At 48.0% G+C, this 27,037-nt stretch overlaps 1 pseudogene; it reads left to right on the forward strand.

Moving 5' to 3' along the window:
* On the forward strand, positions 1-26,461 carry LOC119350246 (annotated as a pseudogene).
* The last annotated feature ends 576 nt before the right edge of the window (positions 26,462-27,037 follow it).

Here is a 27,037-nt window from a genome sequence, read left to right on the forward strand (position 1 = left end):
ATGAAGGTAATGGGATGGAACGACTAGGTTTTTTTGATGAGTTACTCTCTATCAGGAAAGTTTTGGGCTTCTTAGTTTGGGCCTCTGCGTGTTTAGTCTGCTTAAATGTAATTCGAGCCTTCCAGCAATCACAACATCTTTCCGACCATTTTGTGCAACGATTGGGTGTGTATGCCCATAGCGCCGCTTGGAGCGTTCTGAACAGCGATTGCACCACGATAGCTGCACTTTCGCTGGCGGTTGTAATTTTTGGTTTGCACATACCCGCCTCGGACTTCATATCCTCCATGCGGCGGGCGATGATCACAGATATGACGAATTTGGTAGAGTTTCTCCTAGCATACAAAGTCAGTTTCACATGGCTTCCAAAATAGATGAACAATATTTTTTGTCAAAATCTTCCCACACAAACAAAAGGAACTCGAAAAGTATACATAAAAACTTCCACGCCACCTGTGCAATCGTATTTTTTCCAAGCATTTTTTTTGAATGTCACATTTGATGATGCAAAGAAGAGATAAAAGTAAGCACTGAATTTATTTTTCACAAAGGTTGCAAAACTCAAAGTTTCCACGGTTTTTAAAGAACAATCAGATTGCTCAGAGATTTATATTCAGAACTAGTTTGATTTTTCTGGCATTTCAAAAACCATTTGACATTTCAACATGCGCAGGAGCACATGGGCAGGCAGTCCACAGAGGAAGACGAAGACCACACGCAAGGTCTCTGTGTACGTGTAGCGTGCACCTCTACGCACGGTCTCGTCCTATCATGACTGTGGGGGTGTATGTTTAGGCTGACCATAGTGGGGGTAACATAACCGGTAACATGCACTTGGGACTAGCAAACATGCTTATGTGGCACACAATTAAAGAAGAGAGACAGGGTTAGAGTAACATAGGTAGATACCGTATCATGTTAAATTTTATGCTACTTTGTGTCATGCATGACAATGAATATGGTCATCTATGATACTACTTTATATTACTATGCACTATGGAGGTAGTATCATATACTACTCCCTCCGTCCAGGTGCATAGGGCATCTTAGAGAATTCAAGTTTTCTAAGAGTGTAAGTCGCTATTGTCAATTCGCAAGAGGTGGTAATTAATTACGTAACCAATCCTAGATAGGACATGAATCTGCACGGTCCAGTGCATGTAAATATCCTATCCATCTTCCCGTGCATGCAAAGAGCACTAATTGTGTTTGCATGCAATCCATCTATTAACAAGCAAGTTGGTTGGCTGCCATGTTTGAATGGCGCGCTAGCTGCCCATAAAATAGATCATTTAATTTTTACCTCACCCAATCTCTACGTGCCTAAATCACATTGCCATTTCTTAGATGCCCTATGCATCTGGATGGAGGGAGTAGTATCATATGCATGATACTAGTATATGATACTCCTCACTATGAGTAGCCTTATATGTTTAGGAGGTAGATTAAGAGCACACGGCGACGACGCCCTCTGAAATCACGGCCTGTCGTCTGCCCCCTGGGGATTCCCGTCACTTTAGCCGAACTGATTTTTTACGCGTGAATACACAACAAAGTTGTATAGGTTAACAGTGCATACATGTCCTTTGACATTTAATATAGTTGACACTTAATGGTATAGTTGTGCAGCGTGGTGGGGTAGCATACTAAATTGGGTAGCAGAAGTCAATATTCTCAGTTAATGTCACGCGTTTGCATGCAAGAAAGGTTCATGTGATATCCTTTATCTGCATAGATATGTGAAAGTAGTTATTAGTACTACGTAATCAATGTGCTGTGTTGGAGCTCAGAGGTATGACACGACTCAATAAATAAAAACAAAACATTTGCATGCAATGTAATTATCGTTAATTCATATTTGCTGGGTCATGAAGATGAACGATTAAATGCGACTATGCTGCATTGATAAACCAGACGAGGTGACTAATAACATAGCTTTTAGAGAAGGAAAAGTTTTGGAATTACTATAATTAATTTGTCTAGCATTATGATCACGAAGTTCTTGGGTTTAACTAAAATAAAAATAAGAAGACTTAATTTCATGGAATTTATTCCATGAGTTTCCCAGCAATTAGAATATTGGAATTCTCTCTTTATTTAAAATTCTAATAATAATGAATTCCACTATTTTAATTGTCATAGGATGAGGCTCTCAATTTTATAGAAGACACATAACTTCATGTTTTTGTTCCATATTACTGTTTTAAAGCTGAAACAAAAACATAACCTTGCAAAGGATATTGTCAAATGAAAAATAATACTGCAGTTTGAAAACTTGGTAGAAACTAAATATCAGATGTGTTATATGATTCAAAACGCATGGCTCAATAAAATCCGCATGCATGTAGGGCCGCTGTCAGATGTCAGTCAGCCACCTACATCTCCATACATTTATTCTTAGTCAGAGATCATTAAAAGTTTGGAAGAATACAAACCCTATATCTTTCCTAAAAGAAAACATACGTCAATCTAAGGGCATGTTTGGTTTCAAATAAGTCACCAACTTATAAGTCGAAAAGTGAAAAAAATGACTTATTTTGCCAAACGGACCCGACTTATAAGTCACCCCAACTTATAAGTCATAAGTTGCTCCACCCCAACTTAAAACTTATAAGTCACCCCCTTTTGTGTAGGTCCCACCACCTTTTCTACTTAGGTCCACACTGGACGCTCACCCGTGACCCATCCCGAGCTCGATCCCACCCCAACCCTCGCCGCCGCCGCCCTCAATCGCGAGCTCGCCCCCGCCGCAATCCTTCCGATCCAACACGCCGCCTTCGAGATCCAGTACGTCGCCGCCCGGATCCGCTCGCCTCCTCTGCTCGCCGCCCGGATCCGCTCGCCTCCTCCGCTCGCCGCCTGGTCTCCACCATGGCCGGTAGGAAATCCAGGTTGCAGCTCAACCTTTTCGAAGATTCCCAAGGCGCCGATGAGGAAGACGACTTCTTTGGTGACGGCTCCCAGGTCGGCAACTACTCCCCATCGATTCGTGCGGGTGCTGCTCCGTTTAGTGCTCCGATGGCTGGAGGCTTCTCTCCACGCGTGCGTGCCCTGGGCGCGGCGACTGGAGGCCTGGGTGCTCTGAGCGCGGCGGTTGCCGGCCTCCCTCCGCGCGTGGGTGCTCTGAGTGCACCACAGGCCCCGACCTTCGTCGATCCGCCCGCATCGGGGGGACTGGACCTGAACTCCGAGGCGGCGGCGTTTCCTGGCCTGTCGGAGTACCAACATGTTCTGCATTCCCAGGAGGCCCCTCCCCGTTGACGCAGCGGCAAGCATGTGGTGGCCACGATTGGACGCGGTAGAGGTGCGGGCCGAGGCGCAGGTGGCCGAGGAACCTCATCCAGCGCCGGCATGCCTCCTCGTCCAGCGAGGTCAGGGGCTGGTCGTGGTGGTGGTGGTGTCCAGCGCCGCAAGTCCCTGACCAATGCCACAAGCGCTCAAACTGGAGGCCACATTGACCCGGACGATGACGAGGAAGGCTTCTATTGGACCAGCTCCAACATGCTTCAGAACTCCGACGAGGAGGAAGACGACTCTGATGAGGTAACATTTGTAGTGCTCATGTGTTTCAAAATTGCAATGTATCACATAGTATCGTTTTGTAATCGAGTTGCAATGCATGACAGCGTGGCTTTGATAATGCTAAATGGAATGAACAAAGGCTTGAACTCTTTTTAAAATTGGTCATTCGTGAGATTAGTGACGGGAACCGCCCAAACAATCAAATGGCTCCTGTTGGGTGGAAGAACATATGCAGAGATTTTCGTAGATCTTGTGGACAGAAATATAATGTGAAGGCTATGAAGAATAGGTATACCCAAGCAAAGGTCTTGGCAACTTTCTGGAAAGAGGTGCAGGTGAAGTCCAGTGGACTAGGCCGAGGTCCAAATGGTGAAATCCTAGCAAGCGAGTCATGGTGGCAAGCTAATACCAAGGGGAGAACCGAGTGCTACAGAGTATTCAAGGATCGAGTGCCCCCCTATCTAGATGATTTGATGCAGATCTTCAATTATGTGACAGTGGATGGAGCATCTGCATTTTGTCCAGGATTTGATGAGGAAGACAGCCAGCCGCGTAATGGTGTTGCAGCAGATCTTTATGATCTCACTGGAGAAGGCGACACATGCAGTCCCATGGGCAGTGCCAACAAGAGGGCTAGCAGTAGCAGCAAGAGGGCCAGCAGCAATGCAACAACAGGAGAGAGCCCTTCCAAGAAAACCAAGAGTCCTATGGTTAAAGCTCTTAGGGGGCTGGTGAATGAAATTAAGATTGACAGGGAGGAAGGGAAGAAAAACCAAGAGTCCTATGGTTAAAGCTCTTGCTAAAGAGTGTGGGGTAGCTGAAGCATCCATGGAGATGTGGGTGGCTTCGGAGTTGTTCTTGGATGCTAACAAGAGGGCCTTTTTCAGAGCTATGCAGACTGTTGAAGCAAGGCTTGCATGGATCCAGATGCACTGCCAGCAGAGAGGATTTGTGGCCAATAAGTAACTGTAGCAGTGTGATGCCAGTAGTTATGCCGTGTTATGTGAAATGTAATCATGTTATGTCATGTTATGTGAACTTCACTTTGAACTTGAATAATGTTATGCCGTGTTATGTGAAATGCAATTTGAACTTTGATTGGTCATGTGTTATATTTCTGTTGGCTGGAGTATGTGAAGTAATAATTGTGAGCATTTCTTCATTTGATGTGAACTAGTGCATATGATCCATCATATTTTGTTACTTGTTGGTACTAAATTGATCCTCTACCCTTTTTTGTAGCAATGGTTGGCTGCCACCATGGATCAGTGGGCAGAGGAGGACGAAGAAGAGGAGGAACAAGAAGCTGCAGCAGCAGAGAGGAGGAAGAGCATAATATTCAGCGCTGCACAAATCATTGGTACGTACCACCTTGAGAACATGGCAAATAAAAATATGTACCGCCAACCTAAAGAAACTGGATATGAGTGGGTCATGAGGACATTACATCATAAGACACAATGTTTCAACATGTTTAGAATGGATAGAGAGGTGTTTGATAGCCTGCACAATTTGCTAGTAGAGTCATATGGATTGAAGTCTACTAGGAGGATGACATATGTGGAATCTTTAGCCATGTTCTTATGGAAGGTTGGTGCTCCCCAATCTATACGGCAGGCTGAAAATCGTTTTGTTCGATCAATGGAGACACTTCATAGGAAGTTTGATAAAGTCTTGGAATGTTTGGTTAAGTTGGCAGGAGACATAATTCGCCCACTAGATCCATAGTTTAGGACACCTCATCCAAGAGCCAAAATCCAATGTTTGCTCCGTTCTTCGACAATTTCATTGGAGCCATTGGTGGAACACATATAGAGGTGGTTGTGCCAAAGACAGACCTCATCACACACATGAACCGAAAATCAACTACTACTCAGAATGTGCTAGCAATTTGTGATTTTGACTTGAGATTCACCTTCATCGTTACTGGGTGGCCTGGGTCGGTTCATGACATGAGGGTGTTCAAGGCAACACTAGACAAATTTGGCAGCCACTTCCCACATCCTCCCCAAGGTACATTTAGATTGCAGTACACATTTCTTTGATCAGCCCAATGATTGATGCTTTTCTAACAGTTTAACATTGTAGGGAAGTTTTATGTGGTGGACTCGGGATTCTTTAACCAACCTGGTTATCTTGCACCGTACAAAGGAATGAAGTACCATTTTCAAGAGTACAATCAAGGTCCACCGCCAAGAGTACACATTTCTTTGATCAGCCCAATGATTGATGCAATAGAGCGATGCTTTGGAGTACTGAAGAACAAGTGGAGGATTTTGTTGCACATGCCTTCTTATCCACCACCAAAGCAAAGTAAAATTATTTCAGCATGCATGGCTTTACACAATTTCATTAGAGACAGTAAATTGGAGGATAGAGATTTTGGAGAGTGTGATGATGATGAGGAGTTCATTCCAATGGTGGATGAGCCTAGTAGCCTACGACACCGACGCCAACGACGAAGCCGTGCAACCCAATCGCAGGGGCAAAACTCGCGTGGTGATCATGACATGAACGTTTTTCGTAATTGGATAGCGGAAGGACTGCATAGTAGGCGGTAATTGGTATTTGTTCTAGTGCCGAACAATGTAATTTGTATTTGTTAGTGATGACTTGTATCAGTACTTGTATGGATATATGTATGCATATTTGAAATGGATTTGTATGGATATATGCATGCATATTTGAAATGGATTTGTATTTGTTAGTGATGACTTGTATCGATACTTGTATGGATATATGTATGCATATTTGAGATGGGGGGAAGAGAAGAATGGCGAAAAAAAAGGATGAAAAGGTGTGCTCAGGTGACTTATAAGTCAGGTGACAACCAAACAGGCGTGACTTATAAGTCACTGGTTTTAAGTCACCTGACTATAAGTCACTGGTTTTAAGTCACCTGACTAAACTGAAAAATACATGCTGTCTAATGTAGTGGCACGAATTCCTATGCTTATTCAATGGAGAGATATCAGGGTGGTGAGCCCGCAGGTGCTCCTAGGCATTTTCGTATATGTTTACTTTTACTAGGTAATTGCCTGTGCGTTGCAACGGGATATAAATGTTCTAGTGGCTCGATCCTAAACATGTCAAACATATACCTTATCCTCGTGTGTTTTACCAAATAGCACCCTGTCTAGAAACATTAGCCTGATAGCAAATATGGGAGGTAATGAGAGATGTTTCGCTAATTTTTTATACACACAATTGTCAAACATTTACCCGCGAGCAAATATGGACCATAATGAGAGGCACATCTCTCACTTTTATACACACAATAGTTACAATAGTCGGTGATAAAACCCTCATATTTCGGACCATTTCCCTTTGATGGAAATGCAGGTAGGCCTCCTTTGGGCGGCAGAAGCATTTCAATGATTCGTTTTCTTTTCAAGCACATATCCAAGTGTGACACATACTTTCGTTACCTCAATTCTCTGAGTTGTTTGTAAATTGTGAGGCCTAATCCCATTCCACTGCACATTAATTAACACATTCCTTGTAGTAGCAACCAATCATTGTGCAGATGTATTTCCATTTAATTGATATAAAACACTAAAAGAAAACCCGGGCCATGTAGTTTCCATTTAAACAAAGTTGTGTTTTTGCCCAGACCTCAAGATGATGAATCAAACTTTAGAGAGTCCATGCATGTTTATTTTATTCAAATGCCAACACATACATAATCTTGTCTAGAAGATTTGTAATCATCACCAAGCTTCTACTCCCAAGTCCCAACTGTTTATTTAATCTAAACTTCAGTGTATGTATATCAACAGTCTGGAATGCATGGAAACCTGGACAGTGTATACCTTGAACTATCTCAATGGCTTGAGCTTGTACTCCCAAGTCCCAACTGTTTCACCATCTAAATCTGGTCAACATTATCAGCATGATCAGCCTTTACTCTTTACTTTCTCATGTGCAACATCATCATGAGTATGATCTTAGATGATAAACAGTGTGCACTACTTCTGGCTGTTTATTGTGTGAATCTTCAATCGGAGTCACGTGCTCTTGGTGCCTTTTCTTGCACAACCTAAAACTTCAAAAAGTGAATAGAATCTGATGAAGTAATTAGGATAGAAAATTCCTAGTAGCGGAATACAAGATGAAAAAAACGTATAGCAATTGAATAATTTACTACTACAAGATGAAAAAACGTATAGCAATAATCTGATGCACAGTTCACTCAATCTGATGAAGTAATTTACTACTACTATAGTTTAGTACAACTTCTTCACACGTATAGCAATTGAATAATGCCCAACAATCTAAAATCATTCACTTACGAAGAAAGAGGGAAGAGAACAGAGGGGAAACCATCATATCCGGATGCGGCATACTCGGCTCCTTCCTGTCTTATCACCATCTTCGTTCATGTTCTTTGCTGGTCGATTTTCTCAGCAGGTGCCAGGGCACAGGAAGCTCTGTTCAAGAAAGAACCTTTGTGAGGCCAAATAACCAACAAAATTCTTGTTTACATAGACACAATAAAATATAGATGATTAACTACACAATAATTTCTTAGTGATCATGCAATAAGCTGGTCCCAAATCTAAAACTTCCGCTCACATAAAAAATACAGGAAACAATATGCATATATAATGATTTTATGTCATAATGATTATTTTGAGAAACTCGTAATATATATTTGGATGGCTCCACTACAAAAGTATGAAATTCTTCTCGTTGAAAACATAACACAAAAAAGGGAAAGACGAATCTCTTTGAGGCATATATCAACAAAAGTAGAAAAGATTATCTCAGTGACCAATCGAAATCGTTGAAAGTTCAACACACCAGTCCTTGAGCAAATGTGTACCCGCAAAGCAAATTTTTCTCGAGTGCACTCTTAACTCTTTTGTGTCGCATGTAAACAACATCAAATTACAGTAGATAAACATGGTGTATATGCATGTGTGGTAGGTGGCCCTAACAGAAATCACGAGAAAGACAATGAGTAATGAGAACTTCTCTTTTGTAATGGCCTGAGTGGTGGTTATGTATATAGTGAAAACAATGTTCAGAGAAAGGTATCACGTACACAGAGATATGTAGCTGGAGACAGGCCCTCAATCAAAAAGCTAAATGTCAGTAAAACGTACTATGTGGATTGAAGGCATCACGTACACCATGAGACATATAGCTAGAGAATCATAGATTATCTGAATGAAAAAGTCAAATGTCTGTCAAATAGATTGATTGCTTTGCATGGCATACGTACTGTTGTCCCTCCTTGCCTCTATCCGCTCACGACAAAAGCGAAGCCTGCCGGCAGCTCCAGGCAGCGGTGTGGTCTCTTTAGCCGGGAAGCGATACTCCCTGATTTGGAGCCGTAGCGAGGTGGTGGTTGCTTGGGGACGCGCAGCTCCCCTCCATAATAGTCTTCATCGATCACGCCGGGCTTGTCATTTGGGGTTGCAGGCGACAAACCAATCACGCTGTCCTCAATGCCGAACGCCCCAACCTCGCATGGATCCTGTGCTCGGAGGCGACCTCGACGATGAAGGCCTTTCTGTCAACGGAAGGGCAGTCACGGGCCTCGTTGCCAGCTTTCCCGCCGGACGTGACGTGTGGTGAGCTCCGATGATCAGCCTGGCGGAGGTCATCATCCAGTTCGTCACCGTCGTTGACAAACTATCACGCGAGTTGCTGGGAGGTATTCCATCTTATGGGTGCACGCTACGCTGCGGCCACCGCCGAGCCAGCATGTATGCGACAAGCGAAGCGGGCGTCATGTGGAGACTAGAGTAGCCACGGCCGAGGGCATTAGATACGACGCGGGCAGCGCGGCGATCGCATGCTAGTGTCGACGCTGATCTGGAAGACCTCAAGATACTGGTGGACATCAGGCGCGTCGCCGACGCCATCGTTGACCCAGACTGATTCCTCACGTCGTTGCAGAGAGAGGACGAAAGAGAGAGAGAGAGAGAGGTGACTTTTAGTCTCAGCCGGTCGTACCGTTCGCCCATTCGGCCACCAGGCTCCTCCCGCCTGTAGCCACCGCCGCGACGCTGGTAAAGAATAGAGAAAGGGTGAGACAGGAAATAAATAAATGCGATTACGGTGATTGGTTGCCAAAATTATGGTAACTGAATCAACTCTTATCTATCAACGCACGAGGATCCCCTCAAAAAAAACGCACGAGGAAAGGGGCGTCGTAGGACGTGCGTAGGTGGCAGACGAAGTTGGACGAAGGCGAGGTGGGGCGCCGAGGGACTCCGATTTGTATGAAGCGAAACACGAGGAAAGAAAGCCTGAGATTGCGTCCTATTTTTACGTCCTATAATTTCTTGCACCTGATTCTAGCGCCTGATTTTTTCTCAATGCTTGATTGTGTTTCTTTTTATTATAGGCGGATGAAGGCGAGGGAGCACTTGTTGACGGAAGGTTGGACGAAAGAATTGACGTAAGAGGGGAGAGGGAACCTTACGATTCTTTTAGATAGTAGAGATTCACCTGTTGTAGAATTAACTCTCGACCGTAAAAAAACTATCGAATCACAAAGCGAAAACCTCCGAACCAGTAATGGCGGGCTCATCCTCCCCACACCCAAACCCCCTCCCCACTCCCGCAGTCCCCTCCCAATCCCTCACTCCCACGCCCCCGACCCTCGGCGCAGATGGCGCCGTCGGTGCCGAGGAAGAAGCGCAAGGTGAGCCTCCCGAAGAACGAGGAGGTCACGGCCAGGATCTTCGAGAAGCACCGCTCCATGGCGGCGCAGCAGCCGGCCGGCCTCCCAGACCACCAGGCTCGCGCGCTCTGCGCCGCCTACACCGGCGTCTGCGCCGCCAAGGAGCCCGTCCGGACCCCCGGCGACCTGGCCCGTCTCAAGTGTGCATTCCCCCGCCTCTCTCGAACCGTTTCCTCTTACGCTATTGAGACGAGCCTAGGTTTCGGTCGATTTCGGGGTCACATTGCCACTCTAAGACGAATGGCTTGGTTTATGGTTTGGGTGCCTTAGCTCTGGGATCTTAGGGGATTTTAATTGTGCCCATTTGGTCTGAGCATGGATTTTCGGTTTGGCCAGCTAATGGTATGTGGAATCATAAATTTCAGTCCAGTTCCCCTTATGTTTACTCATCTGCTGCGACCGTTGATTTTCTGCAGGTATATGCTGAAATCGATTTAGGCCATTACCATTTTTATATGTCAAGGTATATTTATATCCCTTTAGGGTTGCCATTCTACTTGGGATTTGCCTGCAAGTAGATGACTAGAGAAGTGGTATAAGTCTATAACAGTATGACTTTAGTTTTGATCCATATTGTAGGACTCTTTCCCTTTGATTTTTCTTTTGCGTGTTGAATTTAGAGGTGGAAATCACACACTAGATTAATGTGTGGAATGTATCTAGTACACAATGGTTGCTTTCTACATTGAGTTGCATCGATTTTTGAAAAACTTTACATTTTCTGAAGTAGTTTAATCATTGTTGTTGCTTCTTCGGTTCTATTATTTTTGTCAGGGGAGTTGGAGGTTGGGTTGTTGACGTCATGGAAGACTCCTTTCAGGGTCCAGCCTTGATTTGTCCCCTTCGAGAAGTAATACACCAGGAGAAACGGGTAATAGTTTTCATGATTGCTCACGGGTCCTCTGGAATCTGTTATTCCTTTTTCATCATCAGGATGACAACAAGTCTTCTTCCCCATCAGTTTTATGTATCAATAGTCAGTTCAATGGAAACAGGTTTATTATTATTCTTAAAAGGGTACTGCCCTTTTAACAGGGAAGAACACACTAAACAAACCTTATGTGCCACGGTTGAAATCAGCTGCTTATGCAATAATGATCACACTCTACATGTATGGTTTTTTAGGGTGGGGGTGGGGGGCTATCTTACCTAAATTTTTGTTGTTCACGCTGCAAAATTAGTGCAACCTTAGTACAAAGGGCAACATTTAATCAGAGGAAAAGAGAAAATACACTTGAATATGCAACAGCGGATATTGACAGTTGCTTCCCCCCTAGGGAAATGGAAAGAGGGAAGAAATTTATGATGAGGCAAGAGCTTATTGACGCTGCTGAGGCCAGTGGTCTGTCACAACATGCAATAGAGTACAGTTTCAGTGATTCAGTATATGCCATGGTTGCTGATTTCAGCGGATATTTTAGTGCATCACTAACTGTCTTTGTTGTTTTATGAGCAGCCCAAACAACAGTAGGAATTCTTGGAATGATGGTTACAGTTACACTGGATGGAATAGCATGAAGACGTTAACAAATAAGAATCTGGTTGAGAAAAAGAGTAATCCTGCAAAGTAATGTACCAGGCTCGTCCTCATGTTAATGTTATGTTTTTCCGTCATTTATTAAAAAAAGAATTGGATCTTTTAGGGGAGTAAACCCAATACGTTTTATACTCACGTATTAGAGCACAAGTTTTATTACCTTCACATCACTGGCTATTGATGTATAATGTACTATTGTGGCTCTGCTAGCTATTGGTTGTGAACTTTGTACTTTGCCTGATCTTTCTTAAATGATAAACTGATATTTTAACGGACTCAAACTCAAGGAGATACCAGAGCTATAAAATATATCACTTGTATGCATGAACTTGACTCTCATTAGAGGGTTCATAGGGTTCTCATGTATTTAAGTATGATTGTGTCTGCACTAGTTTATCCAATTCATGCTCTTGCGACACTCACCGGATAGAAAAGCCACTCACATGTTTTGGTCTGAGTGTGGATCGGCTGGATCCAAAAATGTGGCTAACCTCTGGTGTGCTTTTGCAGTTTGGTAAATGTGTTCTCTAGTAATTTAACTTGTATCAAGAAACATTCCTACTTCAGTTTTTTCTCTTGGTCGGAGAAGTTTGATAAAGTGCAGCAGTGAAGTCATTTATATGGTAGCAGAGTATCAACATCTGATAGTTTGCTAGTTGATGCTTGTGGGCACCTTAGGTAATATAATGCTCTCTAATCTTTTGAGCTAATTAAGAAAATATATCTTTTAAACATACAGCTCTGCGGTGGTATATCATCAATTTTCTATCGATGGAATAGAAGCATGCATGTCCAATTCCATAGCTCCTTTGTATTCATCTGGTCCACAATATGAACTTGAAACAACAACAACAACAACAACAACAACAACAACAAAGCCTTTAGTCCCAAACAAGTTGGGGTAGGATAGAGGTGAAACCCATAAGATCTCGCAACCAACTTATGGCTCTGGCACATGGATAGCAAGCTTCCACGCACCCCTGTCCATAGCTAGCTCTTTGGTGATACTCCAATCCTTCAAGTCTCTCTTAACGGACTCCTCCCATATCAAATTCGGTCTACCCCGCCCTCTCTTAACATTCTCCGCACGCTTTAGCTGTCCGCTATGCACTGGAGCTTCTGGAGGCCTGCGCTGAATATGCCCAAACCATCTCAGACGATGTTGGACAAGCTTCTCTTCAATTGGTGCTACCCAACTCTATCTCGTATATCATCATTCCGGACTCAATCCTTCCTCGTGTGGCCACACATCCATCTCAACATACGCATCTCCGCCACACCTAACTGTTGAACATGTTGCCTTTTAGTCGGCCAACACTCAGTGCCATACAACATTGCGGGTCGAACCGCTGTCCTGTAGAACTTGCCTTTTAGCTTTTGTGGCACTCTCTTGTCACAGAGAATGCCAGAAGCTTGGCGCCACTTCATCCATCCAGCTTTGATTCGATGGTTCACATCTTCATCAATACCCCCATCCTCCTGCAGCATTGACCCCAAATACCGAAAGGTGTCCTTCTGAGGTACCACCTGGCCATCAAGGCTAACCTCCTCCTCCTCACACCTAGTAGTATTGAAACCGCACATCATGTACTCGGTTTTAGTTCTACTAAGCCTAAACCCTTTCGGTTCCAAGGTTTGTCTCCATAACTCTAACTTCCTCTTTACCCCCGTCCGACTATCGTCAACTAGCATCACATCATCCACAAAGAGCATACACCATGGGACATCTCCTTGTATATCCCTTGTGACCTCATCCATCACCAATGCAAAAAGATAAGGGCTCAAAGCTGACCCCTGATGCAGTCCTATCTTAATCGGGAAGTCATTAGTGTCGACATCACTTGTTCGAACACTTGTCAACATTATTGTACATGTCCTTGATGAGGGTAATGTACTTTGCTGAGACTTTGTGTTTCTCCAAGGCCCACCACATGACATTTTTGTGTTTCTCCAAGGCCCACCACATGACATTCCGCGGTATCTTATCATAGGCCTTCTCCAAGTCAATGAACACCATATGCAAGTTCTTCTTTTGCTCCCTGTATCTCTCCATAAGTTGTCGTACCAAGAAAATGGCTTCCATGGTCGACCTCACAGGCATGAAACCAAACTGATTTTTGGTCACGCTTGTCATTCTTCTTAAGCGGTGCTCAGTGACTCTCTCCCATAGCTTCATTGTATGGCTCATCAGCTTAATTCCACGGTAGTTAGTACAACTCTGAACATCCCCCTTGTTCTTGAAGATTGGTACTAATATACTTTGTCTCCATTCTTCTGGCATCTTGTTTGCCCGAAAAATGAGGTTGAAAAGGTTGGTTAGCCATACTATGGCTATGTCCCCGAGACCTTTCCACACCTCAATGGGGATACAATTAGGGCCCATCACCTTGCCTCCTTTCATCCTTTTTAAAGCCTCCTTGACCTCAGACTCTTGGATTCGCCACACAAAATGCATGCTAGTCTCATCAAAGGAGTCGTCCAGTTCAATGGTAGAACTCTCATTCTCCCCATTGAACAGCTTGTCGAAGTACTCCCGCCATCTATGCTTAATCTCCTCGTCCTTCACCAAGAATTGGCCTGCTCCGTCCTTGATGCATTTGACTTGGCCAATATCCCTCGTCTTCCTCTCTCGGATCTTGGCCATCTTATAGATGTCCATTTCGCCTTCCTTCGTGCCCAACCATTGGTAGAGGTCCTCATATGCCCGACCCCTTGCTTCACCAACAACCCGCTTTGCGGCCTTCTTCGCCATAAAAATCTTGCACATGTGGTCATTTGGGAATGTTCCAGATTTATGCCAGTTTGCTACATGAACCAGATCTTGCTTATTATTTTGGTCCTACAGTCATCTCCCTTCTTTATTTCCACCCTGAATACAAGCAGAAGCTCACCCTGTTCAGTTTGCATCTCCTTTTCTCTCTCTGGGGCTTTATTTGCCAAGCACACACATTCTGTTGAGATACCAAGCATAAACTTGGGACTTACCGTACGAGTTTGCTGTAGGTATTACCTAACAGAAAAAGGCAAAGAGACAGCTCGCGATTGTCTCGCACGATCTGGATTGGACGGTCCTGCAGGACCTTTTACGTCGGCCGGTCATCCTGTAGTTGTGCTCAGTGATGCAGGTTCTGATGAATATGACGGAAGCAGTCCCCTGATAGGTATTAATAAAGTTTTCTGCTCATCAGTATGAATTTCCAGATAACCGATTATTGTACCCCAGCAGCACTATAATAAATTCCGTTTACCGAAAAAGGCTTTCGCCCTGCTTTATAGATAAAGCAAACCGCCCAAGCCAAACGTCCAACAAGGTTCACACACGCACACACACAAGTCTCACATACACATACAATAGTACACTGGGTTAATGCTGAGGGCACAGCTCAACAAGCCCTGAAATCAAAAATAACAAACTCACACACAACAACCCGAGCAGCAGGCCTAATCGGGCTCTGGAGGAGGGGGCGGCAGCGGGGGCGCCACGCGGAAGGCCATCGAGCAAAGATCGGCGAGGTGGGTGTTGATGGTGTCCCGATCCTGGGGGCGGCTAAGCGGCCGCCAAAGTTGCAGGTGACCACACATTTTAAAGATCGCGTCAGTCGCACGTCGGAGAGGTACTTTCTGAATAACAAGCTTGTTGCGGATGGTCTAAGCGTCCAGACGAGGACCCAACGCACAACCATCTAATATGGCGGTGGCGAGGGGCGGAGGCGTGGATCTCTGCAAGCAAGTCTGGGAAGTTGGTGTTGCACCACTGTCCACCGACCGTCTCGTGAAAGCAAGACCATAGGAATTGGGCTGTGGAGCAGGAGAAGAAGATGTGGTTAGCATCCTCCACCGTGCCACACAGGGGACATATCCCGTCTCCTGGTCCATTACGCTTGAGGACCTCTACCCCAGAGGGAAGGCGTCCCCGGATCCACTGCCACAGGAAGATCCTGATCTTCAGAGGAAGGCGAATGTCCCAGATCAGGCTAAAGGGCTCAGGGGCCGACGAGGGAGCGATAGCCGAGTATAAGGACTTAGTGGAGAAGCGGCCGGAGGGCTCCAGTCGCCAAGAGATGGAGTCAGGGGCGCCCTTGACGTCCATCGGTAGAAGGGCGATGTCCTGGAGGAGGGAGTCCCAAGTGGCCACCTCAAGGGGGCCGAAGTGGCGCCGGAAAGCGAGACGCCCTAAGTCAATAAGGGCCGTCTTGACAGAGAACCGAGGGTCAACCGCTATGGAGAATAGTTCAGGGAACCGGGCGGCCAGGGGGGATTCCCCCACCCAATGATCGAACCAGAACAGGGTCCTGGACCCGGAGCCAACCGAGATGGACGTGCCAATGCGGAGCACGGGTAGAAGCTGAATCACAGTCTGCCAGAACTAGGAGCCACCAGACGCTGACAGAAAGCTAGAGGTTGGCCTCGAAGGTACTTATTGCGGATGATGGTAAGCCAGAGTCCTCCCTTCCCATTGGCGATTCGCCAGAGCCATCGGGTCAGGAGAGCAATGTTCATGTGCCAAGAATACAAGATCCCAAGTCCTCCCTGGTCCTTGGGTTTGCAAATGTCGGGCCAGCTCACCATATGGTATTTCTGCTTTTCACCCTCGCCTGCCCAGAAAAACCTGGACTGATATTTGGCGATCTCCTGATGGAGAGTCTCATGAAGGCTGTAGAAGCTCATGAGAAACCAAAGGAGGCTGGCAAGCGAGGAGTTGATGAGGATCACCCTGGCCGCCTTCGAGAGCCACCTCCCCTTCCAAGGCTCCACCCGGTGCTGCATTCGAATCACTGCCGGGCGCAGGACAGCTACGGTGAGTCGCGAGTCACTAATGGGTATCCCCAAATAAGTCATGGGGAAAGTACCCAACCGACAGTTCAGACGGTCGGCCATGGCTTGGGCCTCCTCACGGGAGTAGCCCAGAATCATCACTTCGCTCTTATCAAAGTTGATGGTGAGCCCGGACATCTGTTGGAAGGATGGGAGGAGGAACTTCAGGTTGGCTATGTCGGACACGGAGCCCTCCACCATTATTATGGTATCGTCTGCATATTGTAGGAGGGAGACCCCTCCCCCCCTACCAAGTGAGGAACTATGCTGTGGATATGGCCAACAGATTTGGCCTTATCCAGGATGACAGCAAGGGCATCAACCACGATGTTAAACAGAAACGGGAAGAACGGGTCGTCCTAGCGAACCCCACATAGAGTGGGGAAGTATGGACCTATCTCTCCGTTAATGTTAACCGTGGTCCGACCGCAGGTGACGAGCTGCATAACTCTGGTTACCCACCGGTCATCAAAGCCCTTGCGGAGCAAGTCTTCCCGAAGGAAGGGCCAGTGAACCGTGTCATAGGCTTTATGGAAGTCGAGCTTCAGGAAGACCGCTCGATGGTGCTTGGACTGGACTTCATGAAGAACTTTGTGGAAGACTAACACCCCATCCAGAATAAACTGCCCTTGGATGAAGGCAGATTGGTTGGGGTGGGCGACGGTGTCAACTAGAAGGGTCACCCTATTGGCGTACCCCTTGGCCAAGATCCGGAATATCACATTGATCACAATGATAGGCCGAAATTGGCGAATGTCAGAAGCGCCCGAAACTTTGGGGATGAGTGTGATGACCCCATAGTTTAGGCGCCCAAGGTCCATGGCCCCCGAGTAGAATTCATCGAAGAGGGCCATGACGTTTGGTTTGATGGTCTGCCAGAATGTTTTGAAAACGTCACTGGAAGCCCATCCGGACCCGGGGCCGAGGAGGAGTTCATACCCTTTTATGGCCACGAGGACCTCGTCCTCGGAGAAAGGAGCCACTAAGGCGGCATTCGCCTCGTCAGACACTAACTGTGCAGCTGACCAAGTGTCGGGTGGGGGAAAATAGGGCTTTATAAAAGCCATCGACGTGGACTCGGATGTCCGAAGGACGGATGAGAGGGGTATCTCCATCCCACAAGCAATGGATGGAGTTCCGGCGCCGCTGCCCATTGGCAATCGCCTGGAAGTAAGCTGTATTGGCGTCTCCACGGAGCACCCACTGTTGGGTGCTGCGGAGCCTCTAGTATGCTTCTTCATCCGCGTAGATGGTTGAGAGCTGATCCTCGTGATCATATCTCAGCATCCACTCATCCGGGGAAATCCCGGAAGTGTCAGTGTAGGCGTCTAGGGCTTGGATGGCAATCAGGAGGGCTTTCTTGCGCTCGCGAAGGTCCCACCCAAGGTTCACGCCCCACCCCTTCATAAATTGGCGGGCGAGCTTGGCACAGAACTGCCACGAGTCAACGGCGGACATGGAGTGGTGGGGAGATGGGAGTGCGGAGATCCACTTAGCCTCGACCGCCTCGAGGAATCCACCTAGTTGAGCCAGAAGAGCTCAAACCAAAAATGCGGCGGGTTAGGGGGCGCTCGTCGGCGGTGGAGAGGAGGAGAGGGACGTGGTCAGACCCGATCTGGGTGATCGCCCGCAGCGAGGCCAAGGGGCACTTAAGTTCCCACTCCGGTGAAACTAGGACGCGATCCAGAATAGATTGCGTCGGGTCCGCTTGACGGTTTGTCTAGGTGAACCTGGCACCCGTCCGCTCAAGTTCGCGGAGGCCGAGCTCCGCGATGCAATCGTTGAACAACTGCATCCGGGGGAGGTTGATCCGGTCATTGTTCTTCTCATCCGGGGAGCGGATGAGGTTAAAGTCTCCTCCCACAACTACATGGAGGAGGGAAGCGGTGACCTTCCACTGTAGCTCAGCGAGGAAGGTCGGGGAACGACGGTGGTCCATAGACGATCACGACCTCCCATTTGAAGTTGAGAGCCCGTTCAAAGATCTCCATACTAACGAAGAATTTGCCCTGATCCATGCCGCCCACCTCGAAGGTGGTATCCTTCATGCCTAAAAGGATGCCACCCGAGTGCCCAGTGGTCCCACTAGAAGGGAGCCAATGCCAGGAAAATAGGTGAGGGCTAAGACTATCAAGCTCGGGGAGGGAAAACTCAGTACGCATTGTTTCCTGGATGCCTATGATGTCGATGTGCTCGTCTCGCATATACTCGATGAGTTGGCGGCGTCGGCCGTCATGGCTAAAACCGCGGATGTTCCAGAAGAGGACTCACATTTAGACCTCCATTGGGGGGCTGCTTGACCCCAGGACACGGGAGGTGCTCTGCGCCCGGAGGGCCGCAGTGCGAGAACGGGTGCACCCACGGATCATCTCCCCGAGCACCGTCGGAACCACCGCCGTGGAAGGAGTGGCGGTCGGTTTCGTGGGTTGGCGGAGGAGGCGAGCCCGTGTTTCAGCAAGTTTGCCATCTAGGATCTCGCAGGCCCGGATGGCCTCGATCTGCTCTAAGGGGGGTCCAACTTCCCCCCTAAAGATGATGGCCGAGTTGGTGGCCACCTTGGTGAGGTGGCCAAGGGGAACGGCCTCGAGCGCGGAAAAGGAACAACTGGAAGAACTGGGGGGATGGAATTTGCACCTGGCTCGAGGTTCCTGGCCGCCGCCCAAAGCTCTGTACGCTCGGGGACAGACAGGGCCGGGAAGTCTGCTGGACGGGCCGCATCGAGGCGGGCACTGCGGCGGGAGGCACTCACCGGCGTCAAAGTGGAGCGGGGCCGCCGGGCATACGCCACCGTCCGTGGGGGGTGCGCAGTGACAGGAGTAGTCACGATGTTGGGCACCCCCACGGCCAGTTGCCCTGGAGAGGCGAGTGGGTTGTCAGGCGCACCAGGGGAGGGGGCAGGGCAGGGGGCTCCAAGATGCCCCGGGCCGAACCCTCCGCGGGTGGAGGAGCGGGCGGAGTCGACATGGGCGAGCCACCGTCGTTGGCGCCCTTGGAAGCCAAGGAGATCGGTCCGTGGGGGGACGAGGGCGGCGAGCTCAACGGAGTCGGGCGCAGGACGAAGTCGGCGGACGGAGACCGGGGCGACGAGGGCTGGAGGACGAGCAAGCCCACACTGTAGATGTCATTGGCCGCCTCCGACGAGGGTGGAGAGGCTGGAGGAGGGGCGGCCAGCCGGAGAGTAGCCTCGAGGGCGGAGGCCGTCACTCGGGTGCGCCCAGACCGGAACCGCCATGACCCGGAGGGGGGTTGGATGGCTCACAGGAGGGGGAGCGGGAGTGCTCCGACAGGTCGTCGTGGCGAGAAGGGCGAGGGCGCCGGTGGTGGGAGTCTGCAGCATCACCCGGCCCACCCTCTTGGTGACCATCATCGGAGAAGCGGGGGAGGCCGACATGGTTCGGCGGCTCGAGGCAGATCTTGAGGTCGAAACCCTCGTCGTTGAAGAAGAGGCGGACTGTGGCGTGGAGCTTGGAGGAGTCCAGGGATTTCACCTTCACCCAGACCTCCTCCTCCTTGTGAAGCGAGAGCTCGTCGACCACCACCACCTTGCCTAGGATCTTGGACATACTGCGGATTACCCGCTCAGACCGGGCAACATCGGGCAGGGCAGCGATGACAGTCCAAGGTTTGTCAACCGCCATCGCCTTGGGATCCCACTTTGGGTCAGAGATGTCCACCACCAGCTGGTTAAGAACCAAGGTGATGTTGCCGCTGCGAGTGCAGTACCCCATGCCAATGGCGTCCGGGAAGATCACCGTGAAGGTGTTGGCGGAAGTGGGGGCAACCTGCAAGTCCCACCTGCACCGGCACAGGTGGTTGAGCTCGGCCTCGATCATCTCGGGGGAAGCGACGCCCTCACCCACAACAGAGACAATCGCCAGGAGCGAGGGGGAGGGCGGAGGGGCGTCTGGCACCTTGACGTGGAGAAGCCCATGCCCTCAATGCCGTGGCTATACATCATAAGCTCCTCGGTCACCGGTCGGTCCGGGCAAAGAACCGCGGGGTGGCCGGAGTCCTTGTAGAGGTAGCACATCGGCGGGTTGGGACACGCCACCTTGAAGTGCCCGGTGAGCCCACAGTTGAAGCACGATGGGGAGTCACGCGAGGCACCGGTGTCCGCTGGAGGGGCCGACGCGGCGGATGTGGCGGGAGTGGGAGGGCGAGCCGGCCCCTTCTTCTTCTTCTTCTTCTTCTTCTTCTTCTTCTTCTTCTTCTTAGCCCCCTGGCGCCCGCGGTTGCCATTGCCACCATTAGCCGGAGGGAAGGATAGCTGATTTTGAGGTGGCTGGTACTGGCGAGGAGCTTGGGGGTTGCCGGATTGCTGCTGTTGGAGCCTTGGGGGGAAGGGGAGCGGTCCCGGCGCCGGGGAGGGGACGGCGAGCACCGCCGGGTGGAGCGCCACTGCTCTTCCACGGGCGAGCGGGGGCGGTCCCGAGGGTCGACACGAGGGGAGGCGCGACGTGCAGGGGAGCGGCGCTCCGCGCGCGCCGGCGAACGACGCGATTCGCGGGCGGGGGACCGACGGGCGGGAGGCCGAGAGGAGAGCTGTTGGCACAGGTCAGCTTCGCGCCGCAGCCCCTCCGGGGAGGAGCGGGGCGCGTCCCGGTGGTCGTCGTGGCCGCGCTTGGGCCGACCGGTGTCATCCGCCCAGTCGTGGGGCATGGCCGCAGGGGACGGTGGGGGCGACGGCGCCTGGGCCGGAGATGGAGAAGCGACGGCGAGAGCGAGGGGAGGAGCAGATGGCTCGATGCGGCGGGGAGGAGAAACTGGGACGTTGACTGGATGGATCGGGAACCCTAGAGGCGGCCAAATGGTCGGCCTGGCTGGGCCCGCAGCCGCGATGGGCCGCGGCCCATCTCCACCCAGGCCCACCATAGGCCACGCGGGCCGGCTCAGGGGGAGGCCTAGGACCAGAGGCGGGCGGTCCAACCCCTTCGTCCCGACCGAGCGGGGAGGAAGGATTCCTTTGAGCGCCGCCACCGGTGCACCGGGCGGGGTGAGGCTGGGAGGGCGCTGCCGGAGCGAGCCTCGGGTAGAGCAGGGCGAGCGGGGAAATGGGACACCGAATACGAAGACGAACGGGCGGAACGGCGACCGCCGCGACATGACTGAAGCTACCGTCGGCCACGCCAAAGCCAGCGCCGTGTCCGGACTTGAGGGGGGCGCAGCACCAGCGCGCTAGGACGAACACGCGGAGCCACGGTCTGTGCATTCCCCAGCCATGCGGCCGCCGCCGCCGGCGGCGACCCGACCCCAAGGGCGGCCCTTGGCTCCCCGGCGACTGAGACGAGCTTAGTGGCCGGTGTCGATGCCGGGCGGACAAGCGGGCGGCCGAACTCCCACCCCTGGGAGTAGGGCCACCGGCAGCGTCCAGCCGCCGAGCAGGAGCTGGAAGGGGACGCGGCCGCGGCATAACATCGGGCGGCCCGCCTCGAGATCATCGGCCTCGGCTATGTCCGCCTAGATGACCCGCGTCGGGGCAGAGGGGGACTGTGGGCACGGCGAGGAGGTGGACGGCGAGGTCGCAGGGAGGAGGGCAGGGAGGGGGCGGCCGCTGACGGAGAGGACGGGGGCGGCAGAGATGGGGGAGTCGCCGCACCGGGTGAATCGCCCCTGGAGTCGCCAGCGCAGTCCGCCATCCTCAACCCTCATTCCTTTTACTCAATTGCAGGTTCTGAAAGAAGTGGACTTCCAAACTCAAAAGCAGGCAGTTCCAGTTCCTTTGGTACCAGCATGCTTTCTTTGCATATAATATGATGATATATTCCATAAGCAAAATATTACTCCCCGCTGATCTTTGAAGTTAATGCCATTTTTTCAGGCAACGGCCGTGCTACTAATTCTCCTCTTTCATCTTGAGGAATGTTTGGACAGCAATCGTTTAGTGCAATGGTACACTTGCATTTCCCTTCCCGTACCCTTCTTTTTCAAATGGAACATAATGCACGAAAGTGACTTTCTGCTCCCGAGCTCATTTGAGCTCGGTGAACAGTAAAATCGAAAAAAATCAAAGAAAATTCCAAAAATTCCAAAAAAAAATCTTAGAGAAACATTGACAAAAGTTCTAAGTGTTTGCAAAAATTCATCATGAAATCACATTCCTGTAAGGCGTGGTAAAAAAACAAATTCAGCCTCCAAAATGCTTTTGAAAGTAGCATTTTCAGAGTACCGATTTTGTTTTTTTTGCCACGCCTTCTAAAAATGTGATTTCATGACGAATTTTTGCAAGCACTTAAAACTTTTGTCAATGTTTCTACCAAAAAAATTTTGTAATTTTTTGATTTTTTTTTGAATTTTTTCGAGTTTACTGTTCACCCGAGCTCATATGAGCTCGGGTGCAGAAACTCCACGTCCCATAATGCAACAGTTTCTTTTCTAACGTCAGGGTTCTGCTGAAAAGTCTTTACTAGCTATGCCACCTCATCAATCTAATGACAGTTTTCTAAAAGCTTATGAAGTGGTGATGATATTGGATGATCGAGATACTTTCGGGTCTGTATGGCCGTATCTTGCTCATGAGTTGTATTTTTTAGTTCTGTCTGATATTTAAGCAGGATCATAATAAGGCTGTCTTAGCAAATAAACAATATATGTTGCCCCCCCCCCCTCTCCCAAAAAAACATCTTTTGAGCAGTGTAAAGTAACTGAGGATTGGGCGCATGCGCACCTAGTCTCTCTTTCGCATGACCTGCAAGGGCATTCTATTCTTCATGTTCATATTATTTCTATTAAAATAAGATAGGCAAGGGATTTCACATATTTATCCGCTTACTGCTGGAATTGTGAATTTTGATGACACTTTGATTCGTTATCTCGTGTTACTTAAACTGTTTAACCTTCTGCTTCTGTATATAAAATTTAGATTCTATATGTTGTTTAATTAAATTATTTTCCAAGGAAACAAATTGATTATTGTTGCACCCAATATTTTTTATGTTTTATTTAATCATCCATCTATGCATCAGAATTCAGTTCTCTGATGAACACTCCCTTTTTGTGCAGGCCCCGTTCCAGAAGAAAAGCTGTTGATAATATACGCTCGCAGTTTAATATTCCTGTAGAGGTTAGTTGGATTGAGAGTTATGCGAACTCTTCTTTGTTTAACCCTACTTGCCCTTTCCTTTCTTCTTGTATCTAATTCATCAGTACTCCTCTGGGTGCTATCCTTGTTCATTTCTTCAGACAACCAAAATACACTGCTAAAAGTCATTATATGCATCAACACGGCTCTAAATTAAATGCCCTGTAGTGCTGGATTAATTATGTGATATGTTTGGTTGCTGCCCCACTGTGTTGATGATTGCTGACTGCACATATTTCTTGCTTGTGCACTAGGGGACAGCATAATAATATTACCAAAGTTGCTTTGCATAGATTGAACTGTTCATATAATGTGCCAAAGAAAATGGCGCTGATCCTTCTGTTTGAACCATGTCATCCAGATTAAACACTTGCCTGTTGGAGATGCTCTTTGGATTGCTCGCCATAAAGAACTTGACACGGAGTATGTTCTTGATTTCATTGTTGAAAGAAAAAATGTGGACGATTTTCTTGGCTCAATTAAAGACAACAGATACAAAGATCAAAAACTAAGACTGAAGGTACCATCTAAAAATAGCTTTGATTTCTGTCATTAATATTATAAGCCTTCTGTCTTAATTTTCCCAGTTCTTCATGCTTTTAATTTCTCACTGATAGTAAAAAAGGGCAGCCCACATGCCATCCCCTGTGATTTGATGTTGCTTGAGTCTAATCTTAGCCGAGGAGATTTTTTTCCTTATCCCCTGTGATTTGATGTTGCTTGAGTCTAATCTTAGCCGAGGAGATATTTTTCCTTATTCTTTGTTATCATTAATTGAAAAGCATGGCCCATATTTGGGTATGAGATGATGAAGGACGATGTTATTAACCGACATAAGCTTGAGCCTGTAGATTGTGCATCTCTTCCCAAAGAAACTGTATTTCTCGTCCATATTATATGGGTTTGCTGTGGTTATTTTAGCAACAATACGATGTGATACCTCCATTTGTTGTATGCTTTGCAGAAATGTGGGTTAAGGAAGCTAATATATCTAGTTGAAGGGGATGTAAACACTGTAGATGGATCAGAGAGTGTTAAAACGGCGTATGTACTCTTCTCATGAAGCCTGGACGATCATGTCAACCCCTGAATGGCAGTACTTTTTTTCTCGTTGTTTAACATTATTATTAAATATTGTCCCCAATGTTTTGACTGTCAGCCGTATGCCCTATTAACTCTCCTCCACATGCCTTTTATTTCAGCTGCTTCACTACTGAGCTTCTTGAAGGATTTGATGTCTAGAGAACCACTAGGTATGATGACACTGAAAATAAATACGGCCACCTCACGGGCTCTATAATTAATTATTACAGCACGAACTTCTCTGCTGGCGCTGATACCTCTCGACTTTGCCTGACCTACGATGAGTTTGTGAAGAGGTGTTCTGACCTTGAGAAGGTCACTCTGAGCGATATATTCGCCCTTCAGCTTATGCAGGTAACTGGGCGAATACAGCCACCTCCACCAAAGTTTGTCGGGTAGTCCATTTCATGCAGTACTTTGCTCATTTATCCTGCATGTAAATCAGGTGCCACAAGTGACAGAAGAAGATGCTCTTGCTGTCACGAGTCTCTACCCCACTCTTCTCTCGCTTGCTAAGGTGTACACCATGCTTGTGAGTCCTCTTCTCCTTTCAACTTATACAATGTTCTTTACATATACAACTTATACAATGTTCTTTACATGTCTACACACATCCTTAGCTGCTCCTCGTGCTATTGATGTACAGACCAATTCAACATGTTTGTAGAACTAAAAGTTTATCCTTGTAACTTTGAAGGATGGCGATAGGCGTGCCTAGGAGGAGATGCTGAAGAACAAGAGAGGCATGGTCAATGCGGGGGCTAGCAAGAACATTTTCAAACTCGTCTGGGCGGAAGGATGAACACCCATACTTGACCGGTCTTTTGGTCACCACCGCGGTGATTCCGGGCCGCCTACACAAGTTCCCAAGGCGAAGACAGGAGGGACCCTTTTTGTGCTGTGCCTGGTGCCTTGGAGAACTGAAAGTCACTCAACATGTAACCACCACCTAAAAGAACGCCTTAGCGCAGCCTCGCTCCCCATTTAAATTACTACTCGTACGTAGTAGAATTGCATGCCCGAAAGTTATGGAGTCGTAGTGTTAATGTAGCGCATTAGCGCTTCGTGTGTATATGTATATATACTAATATTAGCTCTTGACTCGGTTGCTTGGATCATGTGTTGTCTCGTGTTATCTCGACCTTGCTTGCATGGAAACAGACAAGGCAGGTACTAGAATTTAGCCTGCTGGCAAAGTGAGCGTAGACTCACTAGAGCCCATGGTTTCCAATCCATGTGCTTGATGGAACCTGAAAGCGTTCTTTGGTCGGTGGCATGTCCATGTTCTGCAAGAACGACATGTTGAGCAGATTCTGTTCTGTGAAGATTGTGGTATTGAGGAGATGATTGAACATGCACTTTTCTCTTGCACTTGGGCCAAGCTGCTGTGACCTGAAGCCCTGAACTCCGTTGCTTCCTTCCGGTTAGAATCCCTTCTCTTCATCGGATTTATGGGATGTAGATATTGTTGATCTCAATTAAGTTTCAGAACCACATGCTGCTATTATTTTGTGTGGTTGCTGGACGATTTGAACTGAAAGAAACAATAGGAGACATGGAGAACTTCAAATGGGCCTTTGATACCATCCACGATCTAGCTGCGCTACTGTCTTGAAGATGGCACAAGAGTGGAGGAAGAAATCGGTCTCAATACCCTCTAAGATCACTTACATCAAGATCAATGTTTGACACGAGCTATTACGAGCAAGATGTGCGTTACGTCGACTAGAGGGGGGGTGAATAGGCGATTTTTATGAATTCTTCACTGAGGAATTTGAGGGTGAGAAAATTCCCAAATGAAGAACTACTTGCAGCGGAAGAAGTATTCAGGTATAAGCATAACAGAGCAACAACATAGTTATCATGATGAAATGAATGACAAACACAGAGTACAGAAAGCGTAAACACAGGATAAGCAGGATGAAGACAAACAAACTAAAGAAATATGATTGAGAAATTAGAGAAAGTCTTCAGTCAAAGTCTTCAAACAGTAATGATCAGGTACATCAACACACAAATGAGGAAATGAAAGGGTTGAAAAAATAGATGTGACGCCCCGATTCGACCGTACACTAATCATACACGCAAATGTGTACGATCAAGATCAGGGACTCACGGAAGATATCACAACACAACTCTACACACAAATAAAATAATACAAACTTTATATTACAAGCCGGGGGCCTCGAGGGCTCGAATACAAGCTCGATACACAAGAGTCAGCGGAAGCAACAATATCTGAGTACAGACATAAGTTAAACAAGAATGTTCTCATGGGGATGAACCCCGGGCAGGCAATGGAACC

This window comes from Triticum dicoccoides, chromosome 1B (genome assembly GCF_002162155.2).
Source record: "Triticum dicoccoides isolate Atlit2015 ecotype Zavitan chromosome 1B, WEW_v2.0, whole genome shotgun sequence".
In the NCBI taxonomy this organism is placed as follows: domain Eukaryota; kingdom Viridiplantae; phylum Streptophyta; class Magnoliopsida; order Poales; family Poaceae; genus Triticum; species Triticum dicoccoides.